The sequence below is a fragment of the Sander lucioperca genome, chromosome 3, assembly GCF_008315115.2.
Source record: "Sander lucioperca isolate FBNREF2018 chromosome 3, SLUC_FBN_1.2, whole genome shotgun sequence".
In the NCBI taxonomy this organism is placed as follows: Eukaryota; Metazoa; Chordata; class Actinopteri; order Perciformes; family Percidae; genus Sander; species Sander lucioperca.
This window is the reverse complement of record NC_050175.1, coordinates 22904461-22930790: the sequence shown is the minus strand read 5'-3', so window position 1 is coordinate 22930790 and position 26330 is coordinate 22904461. Positions and strand designations below refer to the sequence as shown.

Here is a 26330-nt window from a genome sequence, read left to right as displayed (position 1 = left end):
TTTGAGTCAGGTCATGACAGGAGCAAGAAACTCAGGGTTAGTTAGGAAAACCTGCTAGCGAGTTTTCACAAAACCCACTTTCTGAAATGGCAACATGGCATCATGACTTTGTGTAAACATACACAGCACTTTCCTAAAGCCAAATGGCGTGTTATATGTATGCATTTTGAGCTGTCCATGTGTATGTCTATGCTGTATACAGAGGACGTAAACATACACACCATGTGGCGTTGCCACGTGCCGTGTTATCGTGAGAAAAAAATAAATAAATAAAAAGGTTGGGTTTAGGGAAAGAACATTGGGAAAGGCTTTAGTAACACTCAAAAACAACAAAAACACGACGGTGACCAATGTCACACGCTTAGGAAAACAAACGGTTGGGTTTAGGAAAAGAACATTGGGGAAGGCTTTATTAAAAAAATAAATAAATAAAAATACGGTTGTTAAATGCCACACGCGGGACGCGATACTGGCTCTCCTGGGTGAAAGTCCTGTGTTTTTGGACAAATTTAAGAGATTTGTCCAATTATGTATTTATTAGACTGAAAGAGCTAAGAGAACTTGCGAAATGTAGCAAACTCAACGCTTACACAGGGGTGAACAAAACAACACTCATGCTATGCACACTAACGTTGGTAGCAACATTGTTTTTACATAGTAGGGAAGGGGTTATGTTAATGACATTATTTATTTATTGTACTTTTTTGTCTTTTGTTTTTGTCCCAGTTGAGCCCCTTTTTTTCAGATGGCACTGTGCTGCTCCTATGGTCACCCAAATTGCAAAAGTCAGTTAGCTACAGCCATTGATTGGCCTGTGTCCAAATGCAACAACATTCAAGCCTATTGTATTTTTTTTTATGAGATTAGACAAATCATTGATATTTGTACGTATGTGGTTTGTCAGTGTCAGTCACTGCATTGTTTCTGTTCACCTTTTTTAAATGGGAAAAGTTTGCTGGGAATGCTCTAGGGCTGTCCTCGACTAAAGAAATTCTTAGTCGACTAACACTTATATGATTTTGTCGATTAATCGATTAGTTGATGTAATCGACAGAGCTGTGCAAAAGCACCACTTTAAATCTTGTGTTTACCAGAAATGTGCTCATAAGTTTCTTGGAAATGAGTAATTAAGCATGAATAAGCATAAAAAATGACTCATCAACTAAAGAAATCTTAGTCGACTAAGACCAAAATGACCGATTAGTCGACTAATCGACTAAGAGGTGGCAGCCCTAGAATGCTCCCACACCTACCAACATGTACGCACAGTTATTACAAGGCTGATCAAGGCGAACATTGCTGGAGATCAAATGAAATCTAATGAAGGCATGAAACTACATGCAGGACTTCAATGTAAGTTCTACTGATATGTTAAAACACATTTCTGAGAAATTCACACTTAACTAGAGTTGCAACTAATGATTCATTTAACGATTCATGCTCCCAAGATGAAACCCGACCCAAAGGGATGTCTTCAATTGCTTGTTTTGTCCTGCCAACTAAAGTATTCCACTTAGAATGAAATGCCAACCATTAAAAGCAATAAAAAATCCCATTTGAGACCATCATGATTATTCAATTATCACATCACCATTTAATCTTTGATTAATCAGTGCCAATCTTGATCTAATTGTTCATTAAAAGCTGGTGACATGATTTTCTAAAGGAAGCAACAGCAAGCTGCAACTGCAAGTCAATAATCTTCCCCTGAGGAAGGTGTTTGACTGGGAAAGAGAGCGACCGAAGAGCCATAGACTAACAGAGACTGGCAGTAAATGTGTATCATATACTGCACAGCCATATCCACAGAGACCCTGAAAAGATGGGACTGTGCAGCTTTCAATGGCAGCCATGGACATTAACGTTTTGATGTACATAACTTCTGAGAAAAATATATTCAGCTTCTAAATGTTGGGAGTTTCTTCAATAGCTTTCTTTTAAGGGGAAAACTGTTGACAAAGTCACAATACTAATTAAGCATTATTGAGTCTAGTATTCAGTGATTTGTCTTTTTACTGGAGACATCCCTTTTTTGGATTGGCTTCAACATGACATAGGCTATTGGTCTACAGAAGTGCGTGCTCTCAGCGTAGCACAAGGCAGAGGACATATGGGAAAACTATCTAAACAATTTCAGGAAGCTGGTGAGTCCGTTTGTCACAGTCTCACCCAACACCATATATAGCAAATTTCAGGCACAATCTGGGCTGTTATGAAACACATAGACATGGTTAGTGTATTTATGTTCCTTCTGGTGTCACCTTGCTTTAAACTCAGGAAAGATTCCTAAAGGTGCATAACTCCATGGACATAAAGCAGCTTATTATCTGTATTTGTGGAGAATCAAGGAAATCAATAGTGTATATGACATTTGTTTGAAATATTTACGGTCTACGTAAGCTACACAAAGTACCTCTGTGACGTGAAATATGTCAACAGTCAGTTACACTGCTTTATTACACATCCTACCTGGTTATAAGAAAAAGGACTTCACAGACACAATTAAATAGTAAACAATACATTATGTAACCATAATACACAATAAATTGTCCTGTTTAGACAAGTAAAGACAAACCCACCCACCCATCCAAGCTGGTCCTTAGTTTATTTATCTATTATTATAAATTGCAAGGAACAGGAAATCCCCATTTATTATAATAATGGGGGCCTCCAGAAAAAATGAAAAGTCTATATGTGATACAAATCCAAGAAATAAACATAGATATGAAGATACTTCAACAAGACAACTATACTAGCTCACAACCTGTCAGATAGCACTGTAATGCAAATGTATGGACCACCCTATGGCTTGACTTTAACAAACACAAAATGTCTGTTATTTTATGCCTGCACTACATGAGTGTGCGGCTAATTTACTGGTCACTGGGATGAGGGAAAATAACCAAGGGATTAAAACTGTCATGAAATGAATTTGACAAAATAGCAGCAGGATACTTGAACAAAGGCAAGAAAGAACTCTTTTAAACATCCTGCAAATGTGAATTTCTTAAGTAAAAAATATTTTGTAATGGTATGCAAGCAAAGCTAGCTCTCACAGGGAGCCGATATGAAACTGTAAGAGCTATGTGAATTTTTTTAAGATATGTTGACCCACTTTTTTCTCTTGTGCTTTTATTTTTCCAATAGGGGTATGAACAGGGGCTCTGGTTAATGAGACTGTATCTGTCTGGAGGCTCCTGGATGACAACCAGACTTCAGTGAACTGAAAACTTAATTAATCTAAAAATAACATGATGATCAGCTGTGGTGAAGGTTCGATACTATATCATTGGATCCTCCTGCTTTCAGCTCAGGTGGATTATTTTCAACATTTGGTACCTAAGTGTGCCATGATCACTGTCCAAGGTGCTGATCCTGGGACAGCAAGGGATATGGGAGCTGTCAGAGGATGCTCAACATTGTCCCTTAGGTTAAGTAAACTGGCGAGGAAAAAATGTTTTTCCTGTATGTGGTAATGAGCACCACAACAGAAATAACTCACCTTCGTATGGGGTGGCAGCATAAATCTCAGAGAAACCTGTCAAGTACACTTAACACATCAACATCAAACTAAATGCCACTGGAGGAGGAGATACGTGTTGTCATGTTGTGGGCGACTCAATCTTAAATGTCCATTCCAAAACAATACAGCAACACAAATAGAACAAATTTTACAAAACTGCTGATACTACTAGGGATGCACTGATCTGACTTTTGCAGTCCCGATATCGATCCGATACCAGGGTTTATTAATAAGCTCTACGCCTCACTGTGTCGAAGTGACTGGGATCATTCTTTTATGTGTAAGGCAACATCAGGCTTGACTTAAACATTGCTCTCCTAACTTTGTAAAACAAAATGTAACTAATAAATACATAGATATGCATTTGACTGAAACTAACGTGTAATTTATTAATTATTATTTGTTATTATTAAAATCTTCAAAATTAACAGGAATTACAATTCAAGTGGGAGCTTTTCAGTGGTGGAATAAGTACATATACTCAAGTACTGTACTTAAGTAATAATTAATACAAATTAAGACTTTTGCACACAAAACACATGTAGTTTATAAATACAATGTTTTATTTAGTGCTGTCAAACGATTAAAATATTTAGTTGTGATTAATCGCATTATGCCATAGTTAACTCGCAATTAATCGCACATTTTTATCTATTCTAAATGTCCCTTGATTTCTTTTTTTCCGCATAATTTTGTCTCATTTTAATGCTCTTATCAACATGGAAAAGGCTTACATGCAGTAGCCACCCATTTAGCTATGGCTGCAGTAAGTTTGTTCTTAGTTGTGGTATCCATGTGCTTCTGTCTGAAGTCCATTGTCGCCTGGCTTTGACGAGGGGGCGGAGAATTCGCATCTAGCTGCGTGCTTGGCCATCAAGTGGTATTTCAGACTGGACGTGCTGCGATGATAGCTCAGTTCACAACGACAAAACACACAGATCACTTTGGTCTTGTCAATGGAACCATTTGGCAACTTTTTAAAAGTAAACTTTCCATTCAGAATCTTATTGGCATCCATTTCGGCGTCTCGCACTCGCCATCCACTCAAAACGTACTCTTTGGCCAGCTCGCAAGCCCAAACAAGTGTGTGCGGCGCGCCTGTGGTTTTGTTTCCGGTCTAGCTAGATCCTGTGTGGTGGTGTAGTTTTTCTAACATTACTAGTAGTTGCAACAGCATGTGAAAAAAACTACAAAGTTTGCTAGGCCAAAAAGAACGTTAATCTCGCAATAAAAAATGTACGCCGTTAAAATGGGTTTTGCGTTAACGCCGTTAATAACGCGTTTAACTGACAGCACTAGTTTTATTATAAACTAAACTACCCAACAATATAGAGGCCTACAAGTACAGCTGAAATGATTAGACCATTAAACACAGTTGATTGAAAGAACTGTTTTTATCGTTTCCAGTTTCAAACATGTGAGGATTTTTCTGCATTGAGTACTTTTACTTGTAATATTTTAAGTACATTTTCCTGATGACACTAACATACTTTTACTTAAGTAACATTTTCAATGCAGGACTTTTACTTGTAACAGAGTATTTTCAGTGTGGTATTAATACTTCTACTTAAGTAAAGGATCTGAATACTTTTACCACCACTGGACCTTTTAAATGCAGCAAGATATTGGTCAAAACATAAACAAGAATTAAAATTCCAGTATAAAACGAGATTTTAATGTAGATCGGCCCCATTGTCACAGATATCCAATCCAGCTATTTGAGTTAGTATTGGGTCGATATCAGTATGAGATTGGTACATCCCTAAATACTACTGCTAATATGTTTTTGCTATGAATATACTCATACCCACTTTATTAGGTATACCTGGACAATCTATTGCAATTCAATTAAAAAAAACTATTCAGTACTACATTATATTGAGGTGCAAGCCTAGGAAACATGTTGGCAGATTTGATGGTTAACCACATCTGTCCCTAATTACCCGCTGGTGTTACCAACTGAAATGTTAGTGGAATCAGTCAAGAGTTTAGAGCCCTGATTACGAATAACTTTATCACTATTTAGGGTCACAATCGCTGAAGTAGGATGCCAGACCAGAAGCCCTAATGACTCCTAATTTAATGGATGGTTGGGTGGTTATGTGTCTTACTGGAATGATTGCATTAAAAACTATTGCTTTAACTTCCTGCAAGACCTAGATTGTGTAGCTTGAAGGTGGACATGAAGATAGACTGTGCAACGTTATCCAAGCCCCTGGAGTTCTTCAGATGTTATCAGTGCCATCAAAAACACCAGTCACTCCCTAGCACCTTCCTTTACATAATGTGTTGCTCAATTTTGGAGTGATCTTGCATTTAAAAAATCTGAATTGACGTCATCGTCGTTGACAACAACCATGCCGATTTTGATCTGGAAGGATCTACCTATGCTTATCCCCAAACACCAAATGTGCACTGTAGTAGCCAAAAAATGAATGCTGTTTAGTGAAAACGATCTTGCTCTTTTACCATAAGACATTAGAATACTTCTTTTTTTGAGTGTCATCTTTTTGGAGCCTAAACTTTATGGATTAATAGCTTAAAGTGAGTAGTTTTAAAGCTCCATGTAGGCTGTAATATTGTAATGTAACCTCCCCGCACTTTACTCACCTCAAGTCAAACACCACGACATCCTCACATTTTCTTCCTTTTCCTTCTTCTCCTTTATGTACTCTTTTTTTCTCAACACAACTTTCAGATAATTCTTGCCAGCTCTGCCTTTGTTCTATGGTTACATTTGTTATATTTTTCAATAAATCTGCCTGCAAAGAGGAAAACCCCAGTCCCTGTCCTCCTCTACATGAAGCTCATAAAGCCCATGTCAAGCATCCACCCACTTCAAGGAGTCCTGAGACTGGCTCTTACACCACAGTGGTGCTGAGGAGATCCCTGGAGAGACAGGGATAGTAGGCACTTGTATCTTCTCTGAAACTATGAGGCAATAACTCAATATTCGCTGTACGTGGGCAATCCAAGGCAACGATTAGTCTTTCTGCCGCTTTATAGGCTGCTTGCATTCTGAAAAAGTAATCTTAAAGTAATTGCATTCAAGAAAATTATGAATTCATCTAGCTCCATAGAGAACTGTTTTGATAAAGTATCCAACTGTTTTTCTGTTAAAATAAAAAAACATAGTTCAATGTGGATAAAGTAGCAGCTTTAAAATCTATTCTGGAGTGTGTGAAAATGTGTTCATGTGTGTTTCAGTTGAATTTGGGGCCACTGCGTGACCCTGCCTGGTCTGAACCAAAACATCATGTAAAGGTAATCATATTATCAAGCATCGATTTGTGTGTCAAAGTGATCTGAATGTGGCATTTTTATTTACCTTGCAAATTCTAAACCTTTGCAAATAAAGTGATTTTTACAGGGGATAGTAAAGCAATGTGGGGATCTGATTTGGAGGCAATGAGTGACCAATGGAAAAGAACTGATTGGACACTGAAAGAAAATGGAAAGGGAGGGACCTCTACTGTGTGCATGAGTCATCGCTCTCCACCCCCCCACCCCCCACCCCCTAGCCAAACTGTCTGTTTTTGTCTTGCAGGTTGGAGATTTACTGAGATAAATTTATACTGCTGAATGCACACTTTAAAAAGCAAATTATTAGTAACATCCAGAGTTAAATGTGCAGGTGCATTACAACTAATACATCCAGTGACTGTTAAAAAGAAATCCTAGAAATAAATATGTGTATAGTTATAACGATGTCAGTGTTTAATGTTAATGTGTATTATAACACTGACATAAATCAGGGAGTTACTGAGTTGGCTAAAACATAGACAGTAAGATACATTTTTGACATGTTCTTTTATGTCTGGCTTAAACGGTCAGGATTTAAAACCTAAAATGTGAAAAATCTAATCTACCTAATCCATAAAACCAATTCTTCTGTATACTGAGCACCGTGGCTCCAGGATACACACATCTTTACATGAGCACAGACTACAGCCTCACTTCTGTGCTATGTAGCTGTGGGAGACAGTCGTTTATGAAAATCAAATTAATGTTTCCCACAGTCTAGCAGGTTAGTTTGGGGTTGAAAATAGGGGCAAGAGGGTTACGGTGTGTGAAATCCTCCTCATTACTTTTATTAGTCTAGTCAAATCACATTTGTCACAACTGAGCTGGTATGTAAATATCTAAGAGGACTATATTTCTGCATTTTACTTGACATCCTCTTTAACAAACTCAGACATTATTGTTTCACTCTATTAGTGACAAGCCAATGACAAGCTTTGGCAAGCTTACTGCAATATTAAAGTCCTCCTCCACTCCACCTCCAAAATTCTGTTTTGCTTATCGTTTCTTCTCTTGGATATTTAAAAGTCCCTCCAGGATTTCGCGATGTCACGATCGTGCCAATTCACGCGAATTCATCCAATCACCGCGACTTTGGTGCAACTCGCGACTTCAACCAATCCCAGTAGTCCCACATGCCAGACTTTGGATCAGTAGAACTGAGAGAGTACTGAGAGCCACTGACCAAGCGGGAGTGAGAACGGGTTGACGTCACACGTACGTCGCCAAATTCATTTCCTTGTAAGACGAGACGTGTGTGACTCGAACATCTCACATTTCCCAACAAAACGTACAGCGAAAGACGTGCAAAACATTTCAGATTGTCCTGCCAACCTGTATACATTTTAACATCAATGTACGCTGTAACGTTTTTTTCACAATAAAATCGCTGAAAGCGGCTGCTGTTTCCTGTCGGCTCTCTGCAGCGGGCGGGGCTGCTCAGTTCCCCCCACGACTGACACACACACACACACACACACACACACACACACACACACACACACACACACACACAATCACACACGGTGGATGCAGGAAAAACCGGAGATGAGACGTACAGGATGACCTAAATTGAGGACAGCTACACTCGTTATTGTAAGTGCATTGATAAGTTAAAGTCCAATAAGTACTTTATCAAACCGTATGAATGTGTGTCCCAGGCCAGGATAGGGAATTAACTAACAATGTAAAGATCAACAAGCCACTGACAGATATGTTCAAATTTGATTAATTCAATTTTTTGTCTTAAATCCACCAGCCTTTTTCTTATTATACCAATATTTGCAGCATCCTGAGCCTTTTTGGTAAGGTTACTATGAAAACTCAGCCTAGAGTAGTTTTATTCTCCCCAAAACAAGTTTCCTTTTTATTTTTAAAGAACTATTAAAAAAAAAAAAAAAAAAAAAAAAACTCAACTTTTTTTGGAACTTTCTCCATCTCCCGCAACTTAATTGCAACAAACATACAAAAGACATCGCAACTTTTATCGCAATTTTTTATAAAAGCTCCCGCAAAATCAGGCATTTTGGGCCGCAACAATCTCAAAGAAAGGCCGCGAAATGATTGACTGATGGACTGATTTAAGCTTCATGTGCAGTTTGACAATAGATGGCTGTTTTCATGCCATCTATTTTCTTTTTTTTCAAATATGTTTATTGATCAAACCTCAAAAAGTATTACAGGCTCTATTGGGAATGTCCAAGGGTAGCAGGTTTAACATTTTTCTTGTTTTTAAACAGTGCACATAAATTCCCACCCATTCCGCCCCTCCATCTCCCTCTTAGTCTTCCCCTTTAACCAGATACTAAACATGTATCTTCCATCGAACTAACTTACCCACCCATCCCCCTCCCTCTCGACCCGTCCCAGTGTCCTATTCATTGTGACGCACAGGATTGTACTGACAGGTACAGGAAAAGAAAATTGAATAGGTAATTAAAGAATAAGTAAGTACACAGATAATAAAATACAATAAATAAAGAGTAAAGAAACAAAAAAAAAAAAAAAAAAAAGAGGAGGAGGGGTCGACCAATGGCTGAGGATAGATGTTTGTATAAAAAAGGAGGGGGTCCCAGGTTTTCTGAAATTTCTTCAAGGATCCTCTGACAGTATGTTTGATTTTTTTCTAGGTGTAAAAATGACATTACCTCTTCTAACCAGGAATTTGTGCTAGGCGGCTTTGGGCTCTTCCACTTGTAGTAGTATTTGACACTTGGCTATCAGAGCAGCAAATGCAATAACATCAGCATGGTAGCTAGTAAATCTTCCCATAATAGGTGACACACCAAATATACCAATCATGGGGCATGGGGACATAGGGATATTAAAGACTACAGAGAGGGTGTCAAAAAGGGATGTCCAAAAAGAGTGTAGCTTAGGGCAGGAGAGAAACGTGTGTGTGGTCTGCTGGAGATTAAGAGCACCTGATGCAGAATTCATCTGTATCAGGGAATAGTTTTTTTAGTCTGGCCCTTGTATAGTGAAGTCTGAAGACCACTTTGAATTGAATAAGACTCATACGTGCACAAATACAAGTAGTGTTAATTCTAAGTAAAACTTCTCTCCACCAGACCTCATCTAGTGTGAGACCTAGCTCATTTTCCCAAGCATCCTTAAGCCCTAAAAGAGGAGAGAGTTGAGATGAAAGAAGACCGTGGCTTGAAGAGATACTATTTTGTGATACTGAGGAGGACATGATATTTTCTAACAAAGTTTTTTCAGGTAATGTAGGAAATGAAGTGAATTGTGTTTTGGTGAAACTGTGCAACTGGAAATATCTGAATAGACCTAGTTTTGAAATCCCAAATTTCGTGGCAAGGTCAGCAATGTTTCCAAAGGTCTCATCTACGTAAAGGTCACTAAAAGAGACCAGGCCCATCCTCTTCCAGCATCTGAATGTTAGCGGCCCAATAATACAACAACATGTTAGGTAAGGCAAAACCTCCTGCCAGTTTGGGTCTCTCCAAAATTCCCAGAGGAAGGATGATACAATGGTATCCAGGGATTTGAAAAACGATTTGGGAAGAAAAAAGTGGGAGTGTCTGCAAAAGAAAAAGTATTCGAGGTAGAACATTAATTTTGATGGTTTCAATTCGGCCAACAAGTGAAAGGGGTAATGTGCGCCATCTTTGAAGGTCTGATTTGATATTTTCAGTCAGTTTTGTGAAATTATTTTTATGAAGAGAATTTAGAGAGTGGGAGATAATAACGCCTAGATACTTGAAACCGTTGGGGGAAAAGTAGAAGGGTAGAGCTCCCAGGGCGACAGATTTGGCAGACTGATTAACAGGGAAACAAAGACTCTTAACAATATTCAGTTTATATGCTGAAAAAGCACAGAATGTCTTCAGCAGATTCACTATTTCATCAACGCAGTTTACAGGGTCTTGTACATACAGCAATTACAACAATAGCTCTGTGCTCCATGCCTCCTCTAAGTATACCTGAGAATGCTGGAGAGCCTTTAAGGCCTATAGACAGGGGTTCAATGGCCTGTGCAAATAGTGAAGGTGACAGGGGGCATTTCTGACGTGTGCCACGTATGAGAGGGAAGGGAGAAGAAATTTCAGAATTCGTTTTGACGTTAACTACGGGGGCACAGTATAACAGGCAAATCCTGTGGTTGGAGAGGCAGAGGGAGAAGGAGAACGAACCACACTAGTCACACTACTGGACAGCTGACGGCCAAGGATAAAACCTGTTTGGTTCTCTGAAATGATACTTGGAAGACAAGTCTCAAGTCTGCGCCCCAGCACTTTTGCCAACAGCTTTATGTCATTGTTAAGCAAGCTTATGGGTAGTCCCAGCACTCTGAGGTTTTGACGTTTTGATCTTGATTCCAAATCCTCCACCTAAGCCTTGAGCGCAGCATTCTCTTGAATCACTGACTTTAGGTTGGATTGTAGCCCACCCACGTCGCGTTCTATCTGGGTTATCCGGTCGCTGTGGTCAGATAGGCTAGTTTCCCTTTCTCTGATTGTGGATGCTTGAGTCGTCAGGGTCGCCTCAATTGATTGGACTGACAAACATATAGGTTCTAGGGAGTCGTTCAGTAGAGATGTGAGTTCACCAGTCATAGTTTTTCTACGTTTTTCAAGCTCTCGAACCAGCGTGTCAGTGGTTAGTGGTGATGCATGATTATCCGCCATGTTGTTAGCACAACCTTTAGCACTCTGATTTGGAGTTTGAGTCGACATCTTACCGCTGCTTCTCCCCACTTTACTCATCTTCTTGTCACTTTCGAATAGCTATATTCTATGATACTCTCAAAAACTAAAGAATGGATGGCGATAGAGGGTATTTTCGTACAAATAATCTGAAAGCTATCGGCACACAGACAACGCACGTCCTAACACCACATTGCGTAACCGTTTTCATGCCATCTGCTGAAGAGATAAAAGTTTCTTTTGCTCACCTTAAATCTCAGTTTTACATGTGTACGTACGAGCATGATTATGTGACATCACAACTAGTTTAGAAGCCAATTGTGATGTGGAAACACAAATCTTCTAGTGCACTAACACTGAGAATGGACTTTACAGTGAAATAGGAAAAGTCTTGTGACCAGCAGTTAAATGTTTTAAACAAAAAACATTTTCATATTGATAGATTCTGGATTTTTTAATGAGGGAGAAGGAATAAAAGTGATTTTAAGAATTTTGAAGTAATTGAACATTTTTGTGTAAAAAATCCACAAAATATTATTCAGAATATTTTAATATGTGTTAAAACTTGTCTGGATAGGATGTTTTAGAAGACTATTACGCTCCCACAAATAACAAATATATTACGCCTTATGCTGGTCTGGTGCTGACCAGGAAGCTTCTCACACTATGCAATTGGACAAAAATAAGGGGAGGTGCAGAAAAGCACTCGTGATCATTGGAGGAGTCTTGATGTGCGTTATTGCAGACAGACGCGCACTGGGATACACCACTGTCCCATTTCCCAACGTTGAGATGCACATGCATCAACTATTCAGAAAAGACTATCACATTTGCTCCCCAGATGGGCACACACCTGCTATTGTCCCTTGACTTCTTCTTACCCTGTCTGTATGAAACAATCAGTGTGCTACGAGCCTCAATAGCAGTGGTGGAAGAAGTATTCAGATCCTTTACTTAAGTAAAAGTACTACTATCACACTGTGTAAAAGTCCTGCATTGAAAATGTTACTTAAGTAAAAGTATGTAAGTATAATCAGGAAAATGTATTTAAAGTATTACAAGTAAAATGCTCTAAATACAGAAAAATCCTCACATTTTATAAAATGGAAACGATCAAAACTGTTCTGTCAATCAACTGAGTGTTTAATCGGCTAATCATTTCAGCTGTACTTGTAGGCCTATATATAGTTGGGTAGTTTAATTTATAATAAAACATTGTACTTTATAAACTACATGTGTTTTGTGTGCAAAAGCCTTAATTTGTAAAGTAACTAGTAACTAAAGCTGTCCGATTAATGTAGTGGAGTAAAAAGTACAATATTTTCCTCTGACATGTAGTGGAGAAGAAATATAAAGTGGCAGGAAAGAAAACACTCAAGTAAAGTACAAGTACCTCAAATTTGTACTTCAGTACACTACTTGAGTAAATGTACACTACTTAGTTACATTCCACCACTGATCAATAGACACAACATGACGAGGTGCACATACAAAGGTATTAAGAAGCATTGCAACAACAAAGAGGCAAAAGCATGGTGAAGTTAGGGCAACTATGACAACTAGAATAAGGTTAGAGAAAGATCCCCTTCACAGTTAAAAGAAACCAACATTTAGTGTGGGTAGGAGAGGAGATGCAAACCCTGGTCTCAACTGTTAAAGGAAACGCTTTATATTGCCACTCCTCCCTATGACATTTTGCTGCCCTGTACGTCACACTACCTCTAGCTTTGGACCTGAATGCAAACAGGGCGTTTTAAGCAGTCTGAACTACCAATGCTGTCTTTTTTTAAAAGGCCTGTCACAACTGAAAATAGAAACTTCTTGTTTTCAATCTGGTTGTCTGACATCTTATGCTGTTATTTTGACATTCCTACAAATTCGTTGTTGCTAAAATACAAAATGTAGAATGCTAACTTCCAGTGGATAGGAAACACCACAAACTGCGACAGAAATGCCAAAAGGCTATTTCTTTGTTTTAACAGGAAACAAAAATTAAGGTCAAATATGATGCAGTGGATCTATTCAAAATGATTACATGCTTCATTGCTCTTCTTCACTGCTCTGAAAGATGTCTCTTCAGTGTGACACTACTGTCAATGCAGTGTGCCAAGGAAACAATGCAAACTATATAATGCCTGAGAGAAAGCAGAAGTGAAAATGAAAAGAGGGGGTGGAATCATCTAACTATATTCACAAAATGTAAAGAAGCATCAGGAATGATGGCTTCCTCTCCTGAAGGTGAATTTCATGGTACTAAAGCAAGACAAAAGAAGAACAGGGCCAAGTCCATTAGGGAGTGCAAAGAGGAGTCGAGCGAAATGAAGGCTTCGTGGTGGAAGGCATGGTAATAGGGAAAAGACTTCTAGAGGCATTTAAGAAGATGCTTCCAGTAGTTTGAAGACTGGGTTGACAATACAATATGGAATGAAAGGAAGTAGGAAATGGGGGGGGTGGTTGAGGTGGTTGGCTCTGAGGGAACCTTCGTAGTGCAGCGCTATATACTGACTTTTGATAAAGTTGCCCTGGGCCTTTGCATTACTGGTATCACTATTATTATACATTATCAGTACACCAATGTTTTGTACTTACAGTGCCTGTTAAAAACAGGTAGAGGTACTGTAAATGTACTGTACTGTAAGTGCATCACATTCATTTAAGTTAAAGCACAAAAAAAAGAGTAGACATACTGTAGGCATACCAGTATGTCTTATATTGTTTTATATGTTCTTTACTGATTGCCTCAGTGTCAATGACATTCCCATTTACTCCTACAAATCAGAGATGTGGGCATTAATTTAGTGATCTACAACCAGGTTATCACGGTATTAACGTTAAAAACAATTCAACCGTCTCAGAGCCATATGGTCATATTTGTCCTTTAGGTACTCATCAGCAAGAGGTGAAGGTGTTGTGAGCCAAAGCACATCTGGCCTATGAAGCATTAAAGGTCCAATGTGTAGGAATTTCTCCCATCTAGCGTTGAGATCATATGTATCGCAATCAACTCTCTCGCACCACGCAGTTTAAAGAACGCATTACAGCTACGGTAGCCTTCACGCTTCAAAAAGCCGGTCTCTTGTTCTTTTCAATATCCTTTTTCTTTTTCTGGGCGAAGAAGAAGACTCCTGTTCCTGAAATTTGGATTTTGAATGCGTGTGGTCCTCCATGTTTCCTTCTTCAAACTTGCCGGGGCCCGGAAGCTACGATACCCATTAGAAGCATAAGCAGCACCTGTGAGTTTATCATGTGACAGCGAAAACGTGAAAGGCGGAGCAGTATGTCCTGTATGTCCCTTACCGGCTAACGTATTTCAAGATGGTGCATGAATATGGAGCGTCTACCCCACTTCAAGCAAATGCAAATGTAAAATTTCAAGCCAAAAGGAATACTTGGAATTGATGGTGGTGGTAAATATTCATGAAAAAGGACAAATTTGTGAACGGGCAACACAGAATTTGATAATGAACAACTAAACATGTTACACACTGGACCTTTAAGTTTAGGAGTGGTGTACTGACCTGATGATGACACAAGCCTCATGGGACTTGGATGCAATGGTCCTCAGAAAGGCTTTCCCCCAATGCTTGAGAAGGGAGAAGATTGTGACCATCGTTGTTTTCAAGAAGAACCAAGAAGATTGTTAGGACATTCATTTTATGCAAGGTGTCTGCAATGTAGTTCATATAAAATCAGCGAGCCCCAGAAAGGACATTCCGATTCAACTGTGGAGGCAGACAGTGAGAAGGAAGCAAGGAAATTTCTGCTACTGGTTTAGGTCAGTAGTGTCATGTAGTGTCGAGCAGACATGCTCTTCCCTGCCAAATTAGTCAGGAAACAGAGTAGGCAAGGAGTGGGAGCACTCCAGCTGAGAACAACAGCACTTCATCTGGATGCTGCTGGGAATATAGATAATGTTGGTTACACAAATAAGGTCACTGCAACTGACGTTTATCAGAAAAGGTGCAACAGCAGTTTAATAAACATCATTAGGATGCAGGAACACATGCTGAGAAAGATCAGTAAGATAAATCACACGTTTTAAATTATATTCACTTTAAATTGGCCACAAGACCCAAGTTTATAATACTTTTTACAACTGGAAAGTCGACAACAATCGTTTTCTCCTCAGGTAGAGTAGAATTACCCCATTTGCATGCAACTTGCATGAATTCGACTGGACAACGCAGCACCTTGTCTGATGACATTGCATTGCCTTGATCTGCATTTCAGAGCAACAATCATTTCTGAAACGCAGCGCTGCCACCATTTGCGCAAATTGCTTTTGTGAAATGGGCCACACCTTTGATAACATTGGACAAAAAGCAAGTGTGTGTTGGCTGGAGTTTGCAGATCAGGAATATTTCATCTACATCACAGCTTTCACGCACACCACCACACATTTCTAGTGTTTACAATATGGCAGCCTGATTGTAGCGCTTGTAAGTGGGGGCTGGGCTTCACAGTAGACTTTAGTGGTACTGCAAATTGAGATTGCTGTTAAAACACAATTTCACGTAAGAGAGGAAGCATGTCTAACATGACAAACAATTTACTGCAGGAAGGCATAAAAATTCACATAGAAGTTACAAATTGCAAAATATTCAGCAAATATTGTATATATATTCATATATATATAGAAGTGGAACCACTTCATATATATATATATATATATATATATATATATATATATATATATATATATATATATATATATATATATATATATATATATATGAATAATAATATAATAGGTGTATATATCTAAACAATAACAGTGATACAGTAACTACACTAAAATATTGTTTTCTTATATAATCACCCTGAATATATTTAAAAGAAAGATCACTGAGATAATGCAGTTGGACCTCACACAGACACCAACTGAAGATGTGTTGCAGGAATGAGTCATCTAAATCCAGCTGTCCACAGGGCATGTATCTGATTAGCATACCCACACTCACACACCAGGAACAAATGTAAATATTGCAATAAAACCTGCTGTAATAGTATCAATTCAGCATTGAGGATGGGTTTCAGTTTATTTTTACTAAGTTTAGCAATATTGGATGCATGTAGTATAGAGTTATACAATTTCAATAATTGTTATTAAAGCTACATGCAAATATAACTCTCAGTAACTGATGTGGCAGCACTCTTCTCCAGTTATTTGATGTTATGTGCATGCATCACTTGTAAAGAGATTTCAAACACACACACATACACACACACGCACACATTGCAGTTACAGTAAATTTAATTGAACATTAATAAAGGCAACATTTGGTAAAGTATTTACTTTTAGGGGAGCATTTAAGCTTTATTGGACAATATACTGTAAGTTGTGAGATATAGAGCTTTGTAAGCAAGGTTCTGAAAAGGTGAGCAAATAGTGCGGAGGGTGGGAGGGAGGATTACTTGAGCTAGGCTATGATAGACACCATCTGCTCAGGTAGACGCAGGAAGGTTTGCTTTATTTGTTTAAGTTGTTGTTCAAGTGAACCTGAAGCTGAAGAATGTGTAAGACGAAAGGGCTAAAACAACTCTACAGGGCAGTGAGGTGAAGCACCCACAAAGGAGTTGTCTGCTCAGCAAGGCTGAACAATTTGGCACTGTGTAGACTGAGGCACCCCATTTGGCTAATGAAGTCCCAGACTGTCTTCACACCACACCCCCACCCACCGTTCCACTATGAAATGGTCTACTCATGAAAGTAATGAGGCAGGGAGGGAGAAAGACTCTTCTGGCCACTGATAACCTCAGACTAAACTTGCAACCTTATGAGACAAGGGCCTAATATCTGGCCGTCAATCAGCCCCAGCATCCCTGGCTGGAGTGTTTAATTACAAGGATCAATTATTTACCAGCCTCCTCTTTCACTACTCAGTGCTCCCAAAAAAGGAGTGTAAAAAAAATAATGGAAATAAAAAAACATCAAAGCCCCAGAAGAGGTTGTGATGGTAAACTTAGTACAAAGAAAATAATAAGTTGCTTGTTCCAGATAATAGAGATAGTGTTTATTCTGTGAATTATACACAACAGATGAGTTTGTCTGGGCTGTTACACCTTTTTAAAAAGGTGAATACAATGCAACTTCAATGTGTTGTCAGATAAATGTAAATAAAATGCAACTCTTAAGCATTACTTTCTACAATTAAAAATCATATTATAGTACCTACAAATACACAACGGATTACAGTTGAAATTGAAAATAAAAGATTACTACAAACTCTTGGACATTCATAAAATGCATATGTGCATTCACAACAGCAACAAAACTAAAACCAGTGACTGTATGTCTTTGGAGACACTGATTGAGAAACTGAAAAATGTTATAGAAATAAAACTTAGTACGTAAAGCTCCTCTCTCAATAGTTTTGCACAGTTCTTTACAAAAAGAAAAGATAAAAAGACAACATCTTCAGGGTTACTGAACTACTGTAACTCCATGTACTTTATATTTACTTCTAAAGCCATTTCTTGACTTCAGATGCATGGCCTAAACAGCAACTGCAAGGCTTTTAACTAATTTGAAGAGACAAGATCATATCATATTACCCCTTTGCTTGTATTGACAACAGTGCTTTACCTGGCTGATGGTGGGAATATAAGAATACAAATGTTGCTCACAAAAAAAGACCTTTTTTTTACCTGAAATAGTGTACATTTCAAATGCTGCAGCACATGCACTGACAATCAGAAAGAGAGTATATACCACATATATTTTAAAAATTCCCTTCAATTGCTGCTTGTCAGTCTTACAATAGAGGTTTTAGAGACTGTATATAAAGTTTCTAAATAGTCTTGCACAAAAGAACATGGTGCTCCCTGTACTGTAGACTTAGAGAGTCATCTCTTATCTCAGCTGGCCCAAAATTCTGCTGTAAGACTTCAAACTAATTTAAAGAGACAAGATCATATTAACCCTATCTATGCCCCTCTTTACAAGCTGGTACACTCAGTACCCAGTAAAAGATTATCTTCTGCTGACCTTAGCACTCTGATAGGGGACACAATTGAAGATATGCTGGATTAATTTGAATCAAACATTGATGCATTTTTTCCTCCCTGGCAACCTCTATAAGCTTAAAAACACATTTAATGTAAAAATGTAGAAATGACAGATAAAACAGATGTTAACTACTTTTCATGTCCTACAACTGTACACTATGTTTCCTAGTTTGTGTTCTATCTTGCATCCAAAAAAAAAAAAAACATTGAGAAGTTGCAGCTGGTGGAGTGTTTTGTGGTCATCTATCCATAGAACAGAGTGCCTCTTTATGTGTCCGAACTACAGCCAGCCAAACAACCCAAATAACAGAGGAAGTGAAAAACGCAGCACTCAACTTAGTCTGCTGTGGTTCAGGGCCTTAACAAGCTACAACACCTGTGATTTGTGGTTTGCCTGTTTTGCTGTATTTTGTGCTAGATTTCTATTGTCTAGCCTGGTTTATGCTATTTATGGTGTGCAAGCTCCACATCAGCGACCACCTGCTTTCTACATAAGCTGGCATTAATGCTTCTGTTTGACTTTCATGATCACCCCAGACTTCAAAATGCCAGTCGCTTGGGGGTCTCAAGAAAAGTTTACACTTATAAAAGTTTTTTTTTTTTTTTTATTGTTTACTGTTGTTGCCTTTGGATTTGCTTAGAGATAAGAGACATACATTGAATGAGTTGAATTAAATTATATAGACTAATCATTTCATCCTAATGTCCATTTACACTAATCTATCTATATAAGAGTTAAACAGAAACTAACAGTGACATGTATGTGGAAATTCCTAATCGACTTACATGATGCCTTGGGTAATGTTTGCATTTTTAGCAACATAATTATATGAATGCCAAAATAAATAACAGTTTAACCCAAATTATTAAAGGGATACTTCACCGATTTAGCATTAAGCTTTGTATCAGTAGAAACCCGGTAATATTTCTGAATGACCGTACTTCCCTCCCTCATGTCCCCCTGAGAGGGGAGATCTCTGTATTGTGGGTCTGGAAAAAAGCCTCAGATGACGCAAAATGACGATTTTTGCGTCATCTGAGGCTTTTTTGCCCAGAGGCTATGGACTACAGCCAGTAGCAGGCGCTACTTCCGCATGTTGTCAACCCGCCCATAGGAGGTTGGACTGCCGACATTCTCCGAAATTTCACGAAACAAAACGAGTGTCAGCCATCTTGAATCCTCGCGTAGCGTGGCTTCTCAGCCGTTCTCAGCATCAAAACTTTAGATAGATAGATTTATTCATCCCGAAGGAAATTTTAGAGCAACAATTATGTGCATTCAAACTACCGCACACGTGTACCACCGGGATACATTGGTACAGATCGGAGAATATGCAGGACACTTTATTACAGACGGAATACTCGACACAGCTTCGCCCGCCGGCTATGGAGACCAGCGGTGCAGCTCGATGCCTCTGGTTGGTAAAGGGACATCATCAGCGGGGGACATTGAACGAGTTTGTGGGTGGCAAAATCATGTTTGTTGTCTGCTCATTAGACAACAAACTGGACTACATCCAACCAACGAAACTCCCAACACGAGTTCAGAGACTGCTGTGTTTTTGTTGTTGTGGAAACAATTGCTGTATCGGACTATCCTGCTACGGACTATCCAGCTACCAGTCTAGCTACTCTACTAGCTCTGTCGCCGGGTAAGGCTAGCTACTGGAGGTGAGCTGTGTTAACACGGACTGCCTGGTGCAGAAATGGGGGTGCTTGTATCCAACTAACTGCTAACTGCTGGTGGAGTTTGTGACTGTTAAATGCCGACCATTCTACATTACACGCAAATTTGTATACTCGGTGATACAGTCTACCAAGCGCTATTGCTAGTAGCTAGCTATGTGTTGGCTGAACTTTATGGAGCATATCATGTGTGTCCATTGGAGGGACAGTCGCAGCTAACAAAACCCCTAATGTTCACAAAAATTCATTAAATTGAAATCGGACACCATAGTTAGCTTTATAAGACCTTGGGGTAGATGTTATGTAAGTGGCGTGACGAAATTCAAACTGTAAATATACGAAAGTTATGCCGAAAATGAAGCTAACTATCTGCTATCTGTACACATAGGATTGGATGGACAGTCGCAGCTAACGAAACCCCTAATGTTCACAAAAATTCATTAAATTGAAATCGGACACCATAGTTAGCTTTATAAGACCTTGGGGTAGATGTTATGTAAGTGGCGTGACGAAATTCAAACTGTAAATATACGAAAGTTATGCAGAAAATGAAGCTAACTAGCTCCTATCTGTACACATAGGATTGGATGGACAGTCGCAGCTAACGAAACCCCTAATGTTCACAAAAATTCATTAAATTGAAATCACACACCATAGTTAGCTTTACAGTGAGGAAAATAAGTATTTGAACACCCTGCTATTTTGCAAGTTCTCCCACTTAGAAATCATGGAGGGGTCGGAAATTGTCATCGTAGGTGCATGTCCACTGTGAGAGACATAATCTAAAAAAAAAAATCCAGAAATCACAATATATGATTTTTTAACTATTTGTATGATACAGCTGCAAATAAGTATTTGAACACCTGTCTATCAGCTAGAATTCGGACCCTCAAAGACCTGTTAGTCTGCCTTTAAAATGTCCACCTCCACTCCATTTATTATCCTAAATTCGATGCCCCTGTTTGAGGTTGTTAGCTGCATAAAGACACCTGTCCACCCCATACAATCAGTAAGAATCCAACTACTAACATGGCCAAGACCAAAGAGCTGTCCAAAGACACTAGAGACAAAATTGTACACCTCCACAAGGCTGGAAAGGGAAATTGGAAATTGCCAAGCAGCTTGGTGAAAAAAGGTCCACTGTTGGAGCAATCATTAGAAAATGGAAGAAGCTAAACATGACTGTCAATCTCCCTCGGACTGGGGCTCCATGCAAGATCTCACCTCGTGGGGTCTCAATGATCCTAAGAAAGGTGGGAAATCAGCCCAGAACTACACGGGAGGAGCCGGTCAATGACCTGAAAAGAGCTGGGACCACCGTTTCCAAGGTTACTGTTGGCAATACACTAAGACGTCATGGTTTGAAATCATGCATGGCACGGAAGGTTCCCCTGCTTAAACCAGCACATGTCAAGGCCCGTCTTAAGTTTGCCAATGACCATTTGGATGATCCAGAGGAGTCATGGGAGAAAGTCATGTGGTCAGATGAGACCAAAATAGAACTTTTTGGTCATAATTCCACTAACTGTGTTTGGAGGAAGAAGAATGATGAGTACCATCCCAAGAACACCATCCCTACTGTGAAGCATGGGGGTGGTAGCATCATGCTTTGGGGGTGTTTTTCTGCACATGGGACAGGGCGACTGCACTGTATTAAGGAGAGGATGACCGGGGCCATGTATTGCGAGATTTTGGGGAACAACCTCCTTCCCTCAGTTAGAGCATTGAAGATGGGTCGAGGCTGGGTCTTCCAACATGACAATGACCCGAAGCACACAGCCAGGATAACCAAGGAGTGGCTCTGTAAGAAGCATATCAAGGTTCTGGCGTGGCCTAGCCAGTCTCCAGACCTAAACCCAATAGAGAATCTTTGGAGGGAGCTCAAACTCCGTGTTTCTCAGCGACAGCCCAGAAACCTGACTGATCTAGAGAAGATCTGTGTGGAGGAGTGGGCCAAAATCCCTCCTGCAGTGTGTGCAAACCTGGTGAAAAACTACAGGAAACGTTTGACCTCTGTAACTGCAAACAAAGGCTACTGTACCAAATATTAACATTGATTTTCTCAGGTGTTCAAATACTTATTTGCAGCTGTATCATACAAATAGTTAAAAAATCATATATTGTGATTTCTGGATTTTTTTTTTTAGATTATGTCTCTCACAGTGGACATGCACCTACGATGACAATTTCAGACCCCTCCATGATTTCTAAGTGAGAGAACTTGCAAAATAGCAGGGTGTTCAAATACTTATTTTCCTCACTGTATAAGACCTTGGGGTATATGTTATGTAAGTGGCGTGACGAAATTCAAACTGTAAATATACGAAAGTTATGCCGAAAATGAAGCTAACTAGCTGCTATCTGTACACATAGGATTGGATGAACAGTTGCAGCTGACGAAACCCCTAATGTTTACAAAAATTCATTAAATTGAAATCGGACACCATAGTTAGCTTTATAAGACCTTGGGGTAGATGTTATGTTAGTGGCGTCACGAAATTCAAACTGTAAATATACGAAAGTTATGCCGAAAATGAAGCTAACTAGCTGCTATCTGTACACATAGGATTGGATGGACAGTCGCAGCTAACAAAACCCGAGAAACGGTGACTTTCACTGGGTATGGAGGTTGCCACTTTCAGATTGTGTGGAGCTCCTAAAGTCTGACACGTCTTACCAAATTTGCAATTAGCCATCAATTTTCGTAAAACGGCCCATATTTGAGCTTTATATAGTTGATTTCTCGCTTAAAAAAGTATCAGAAGTGAATTTAATAACGAAATAGCCTGACAAACAATGTATAACTTTATAGTGTCTGAAATATGAGACCTGCTGTCTCGTCTCCAATGTGTTTTACAGCCTACCAAGCGCTAATGCTAGTATGTGTTAGCTGAACTTTACGGAGCATATAATGTGATTCGTATGTCGTTTGTATATAATGTTGTTTTTATATATTTGAATTGTGTAACCACTTGAGCCACAGTGAAACGTTGTTTTGTGTATATGGTTGGGAGTGGACTCAAAGCAGCGAATCAAGTGCATTCTGGGATTTGGTGTCTTTCATCCACATGAGCCAAAAACACATTTCCTGGCTTTTCTCGGCCTAGAAGGCACCAATTTAAAAAAAAAAATTTCACATTTATACTACATAAGTGACCCAATTTAAAGATATATTCAGCTTTCCAGCGGTGAAATATCCCTTTAACTATAAAACGACATAATTCACTCAACATCAATACTAACATACTTCAAGGCCATCTTCAATTGTTAGGAATAATAAATCTCCTCTCACATCATTATCACATGTAACTGTCCAACCAATAGTTATTATTTGCCTAATCCTGCTTAAAAAAATAGATTATTGTTGAAAGACTGATATTGATCCAAAAAATTAGTTTAACACTTATGGCCTCATTAATTCCACAAGGGGGAGTGTGTTGGGACTCAAATATAAGAGTAGGCAGCTCATTTCTCCTTCTACAGCAGCACAGGGTTTTTCCCCTGGACTCTCAGCTGATGGCTCATTAATCTATTCTAGAGGAGGTCCCCTACGCAAGCAGCCTGCACCAGTGGAGGACTCCTGAGGCTTCGTCCTTTTCAGCCCAACTCTTTTACTTGACCATGAGTATTGACGAGTTGAGAAGGGTTCATGAAAGCATGATAACAAAGAAAAACCTAAACCTAAAGAAATGCAGATTTATTATTGTGGTTTGAAACCTCTATAAAAACCTCTATTAAATTAAAAGCCTCGCTGTAGTTTAGGAGTTTCAAGTTCTGCCAATTCCACTGACCAGCTCTGAGCTCTGTGCACCTTTCAGCTCAGTGTCGTGGTTTAAAGTGTCGTGGTTGAGTCCCTCCTGCTCTCACTGACCTCCCCAAATAAAACTAGTAAGTCACGGCAAACTCTCATCTGCCATCTCTATTTGGTGGACAATAAAATAATAAATAAACAATTGAAAAAGACTGGGATTAGAATTTATACCGGTATTATTGTGAACTATATGATATGGAACACCCCTACTCTATGTGGCAACATGGTCCCCCAACAGGAGAAGAAAGATGAGTGATCAGATGATCATACAGGTTGACAACCTTTTTCACGATGAAAACGAGATAAAACCCCAATAAAAAGAAACCATTGAAAATAAGAACTATGATATAATGTATAGCTTGGTCAACCATCTAAATCTTCCTCTAGATGTTTGGTAAATAAATATTACTACAACGTTTAAGCCTCTTCTTTCGAGCTAAACCCAGACAATGAACTGTATTTTAGTGAACAAGCGTGTGAATCCAGCTTCTGAATGACTCGCTGCTCTGCAGTGAAGAGCACAGGTAGCTGTGGTAATGATAGGCGAGTAGCAATGACAGAGAGAGCGGTTCTGCCAGAGTTTGGAAATGACAGCTGGATTTACTGAGGAGAGTCGGTCTGTTGTATTACTGCAGAGCACAGTGACATGGACACTGTGTGTGTGTGTGTGTGTGTGTGTGTGTGTGTGTGTGTGTGTGTGTGTGTGTGTGTGTGTGTGTGTGTGTGTGTGTGAACAAGTAAACAATGCCTTTACAACTAACCTCGCTTTAGAAGAGAACACTTGTAACCATGGTAACTGTACACAAAGATGGGGATAGCTGTAGCCTCAAAATGCTTCGAAAACATAAAAATGAAATCCTCTGCCATCCCAAAAACTGTTAAAACCAACAAAAGCATTTCCAATTTTGTAACGTTTTGTCCATGGGTGTGCTGTTTCACTCTCTTTCTGTGTGCTCAATATGTTTTAAAAAATGAATTTACAAGTTAATCAAAACAAAATCCTGCCTTTCTCATTTCCTTTTGGCTAAAGTATTTTCCACAATGGAGTACATTGAAAATTACATGTAAATAAAAATGTGATCTTAGTTTTAGATTTTAAAATGCCCAAGCCACCTCCAACAATCACATAAAATCTATTGGCCTAGAGTCACCCTTCAGCTAACTAAAACTAGTAGCAGTAATGTGTATGCTGTGTATTTTAGTGTCAGTTGCTCCTTTTTCCACTGCCAAAGACTCAAACATGCAGTGCAAACATGCATGGGATAAAAACACATTCATCCTCTTTGTCTTGTTGAGAGAAAAGTTATTGTCCATTTTGCAGCACTTGTCCAAACTACTTGTTTGGACAAGTCAGGGCTCCAGACTAACTTTTTTCACTAGGAGCACAGTGGCCTCCAACTGAAAATTTTAGGGGCGCAACCAGAAAATTTAGGGGCACACACCGTAAATCAACATGCTGACCAAATATTCACATTTCTACTAATTTCCACTGTATCACTAATAAATACTTTGATAATAGATGCAGAAATTACAATGTGCTGTTTCAAATTCAGTGTCACTTTTGAAGATGCAAAATAAAAGGTTAACTGACATGAAAAACAATATATATATATATATATATATATATCAGCTCTAGTCTACAATTACAATGAATTCAACTTAAAATTAAATATGCACTGTTTAGGCTACTACTGAACCAATATCGGTACCAATACCTGAAATTCGGTTCCGTTACTCAACGGTACATTTATTTTGGCACTTTCCCTCTATAAATACAATACAATTATTTCAGTTGTAAAAAATGTTGCCAAACCTATTTATCCAATGTACTTAGAACATTATGTTATTTTATTAGAATATGTTACACTCACAGAAATTAAACAAAAATAAAAATAAAACCCCTCCCTCTCTCCTCCCAAACCCATCCCTACAACCTATTAAATGGAATAATTATTCATTTCTTACTCACTGTAACTTTTATTCTTGTATTTGTATATTCTTTTTTAGCCTGTTTTATTTTCATGACCGTTTTTAACTGCTCTTTAATGTTTCATGTAAAGCACTTTGAATTGCCTTGTTGCTGAAAGGTGCTGTAGAAATAAAGTAGCCTTGCCTTACAACCTCAGCCTGTCAGTCAGTCCCCAGGGCACAGAAACCACTGTTGTGCCTGCTTAGGAAGTGTAACGTCAACAGCACCGCGACCGCTTTCGGCTCTCCATTAATATCATATCGCAGCAAACGCTGTCTGCGTGAAGTTTTGAAAAACTGTAACCACACTTGAAACCACTTTATCGGCATTTCCGTGACTCACTGTGACTTCAACAAAACTGCAGAG

General features: G+C 38.9%; 1 protein-coding gene and 1 long non-coding RNA gene across 4 annotated transcripts in view; both read right to left on the bottom strand.

Moving 5' to 3' along the window:
* Positions 1 to 26330, bottom strand: part of mettl15 (methyltransferase like 15) — a 63945-nt gene that overhangs the window by 31130 nt on the left and 6485 nt on the right. The gene's annotated exons all lie outside the window — the stretch shown is intronic.
* Positions 3738 to 25666, bottom strand: LOC116067682. The gene is made up of 3 exons (XR_004109290.1): positions 25655 to 25666; positions 11542 to 11545; positions 3738 to 3864 (listed from the first exon to the last, which is right to left on the bottom strand). It is a non-coding gene; the product is annotated as an uncharacterized LOC116067682 (long non-coding RNA).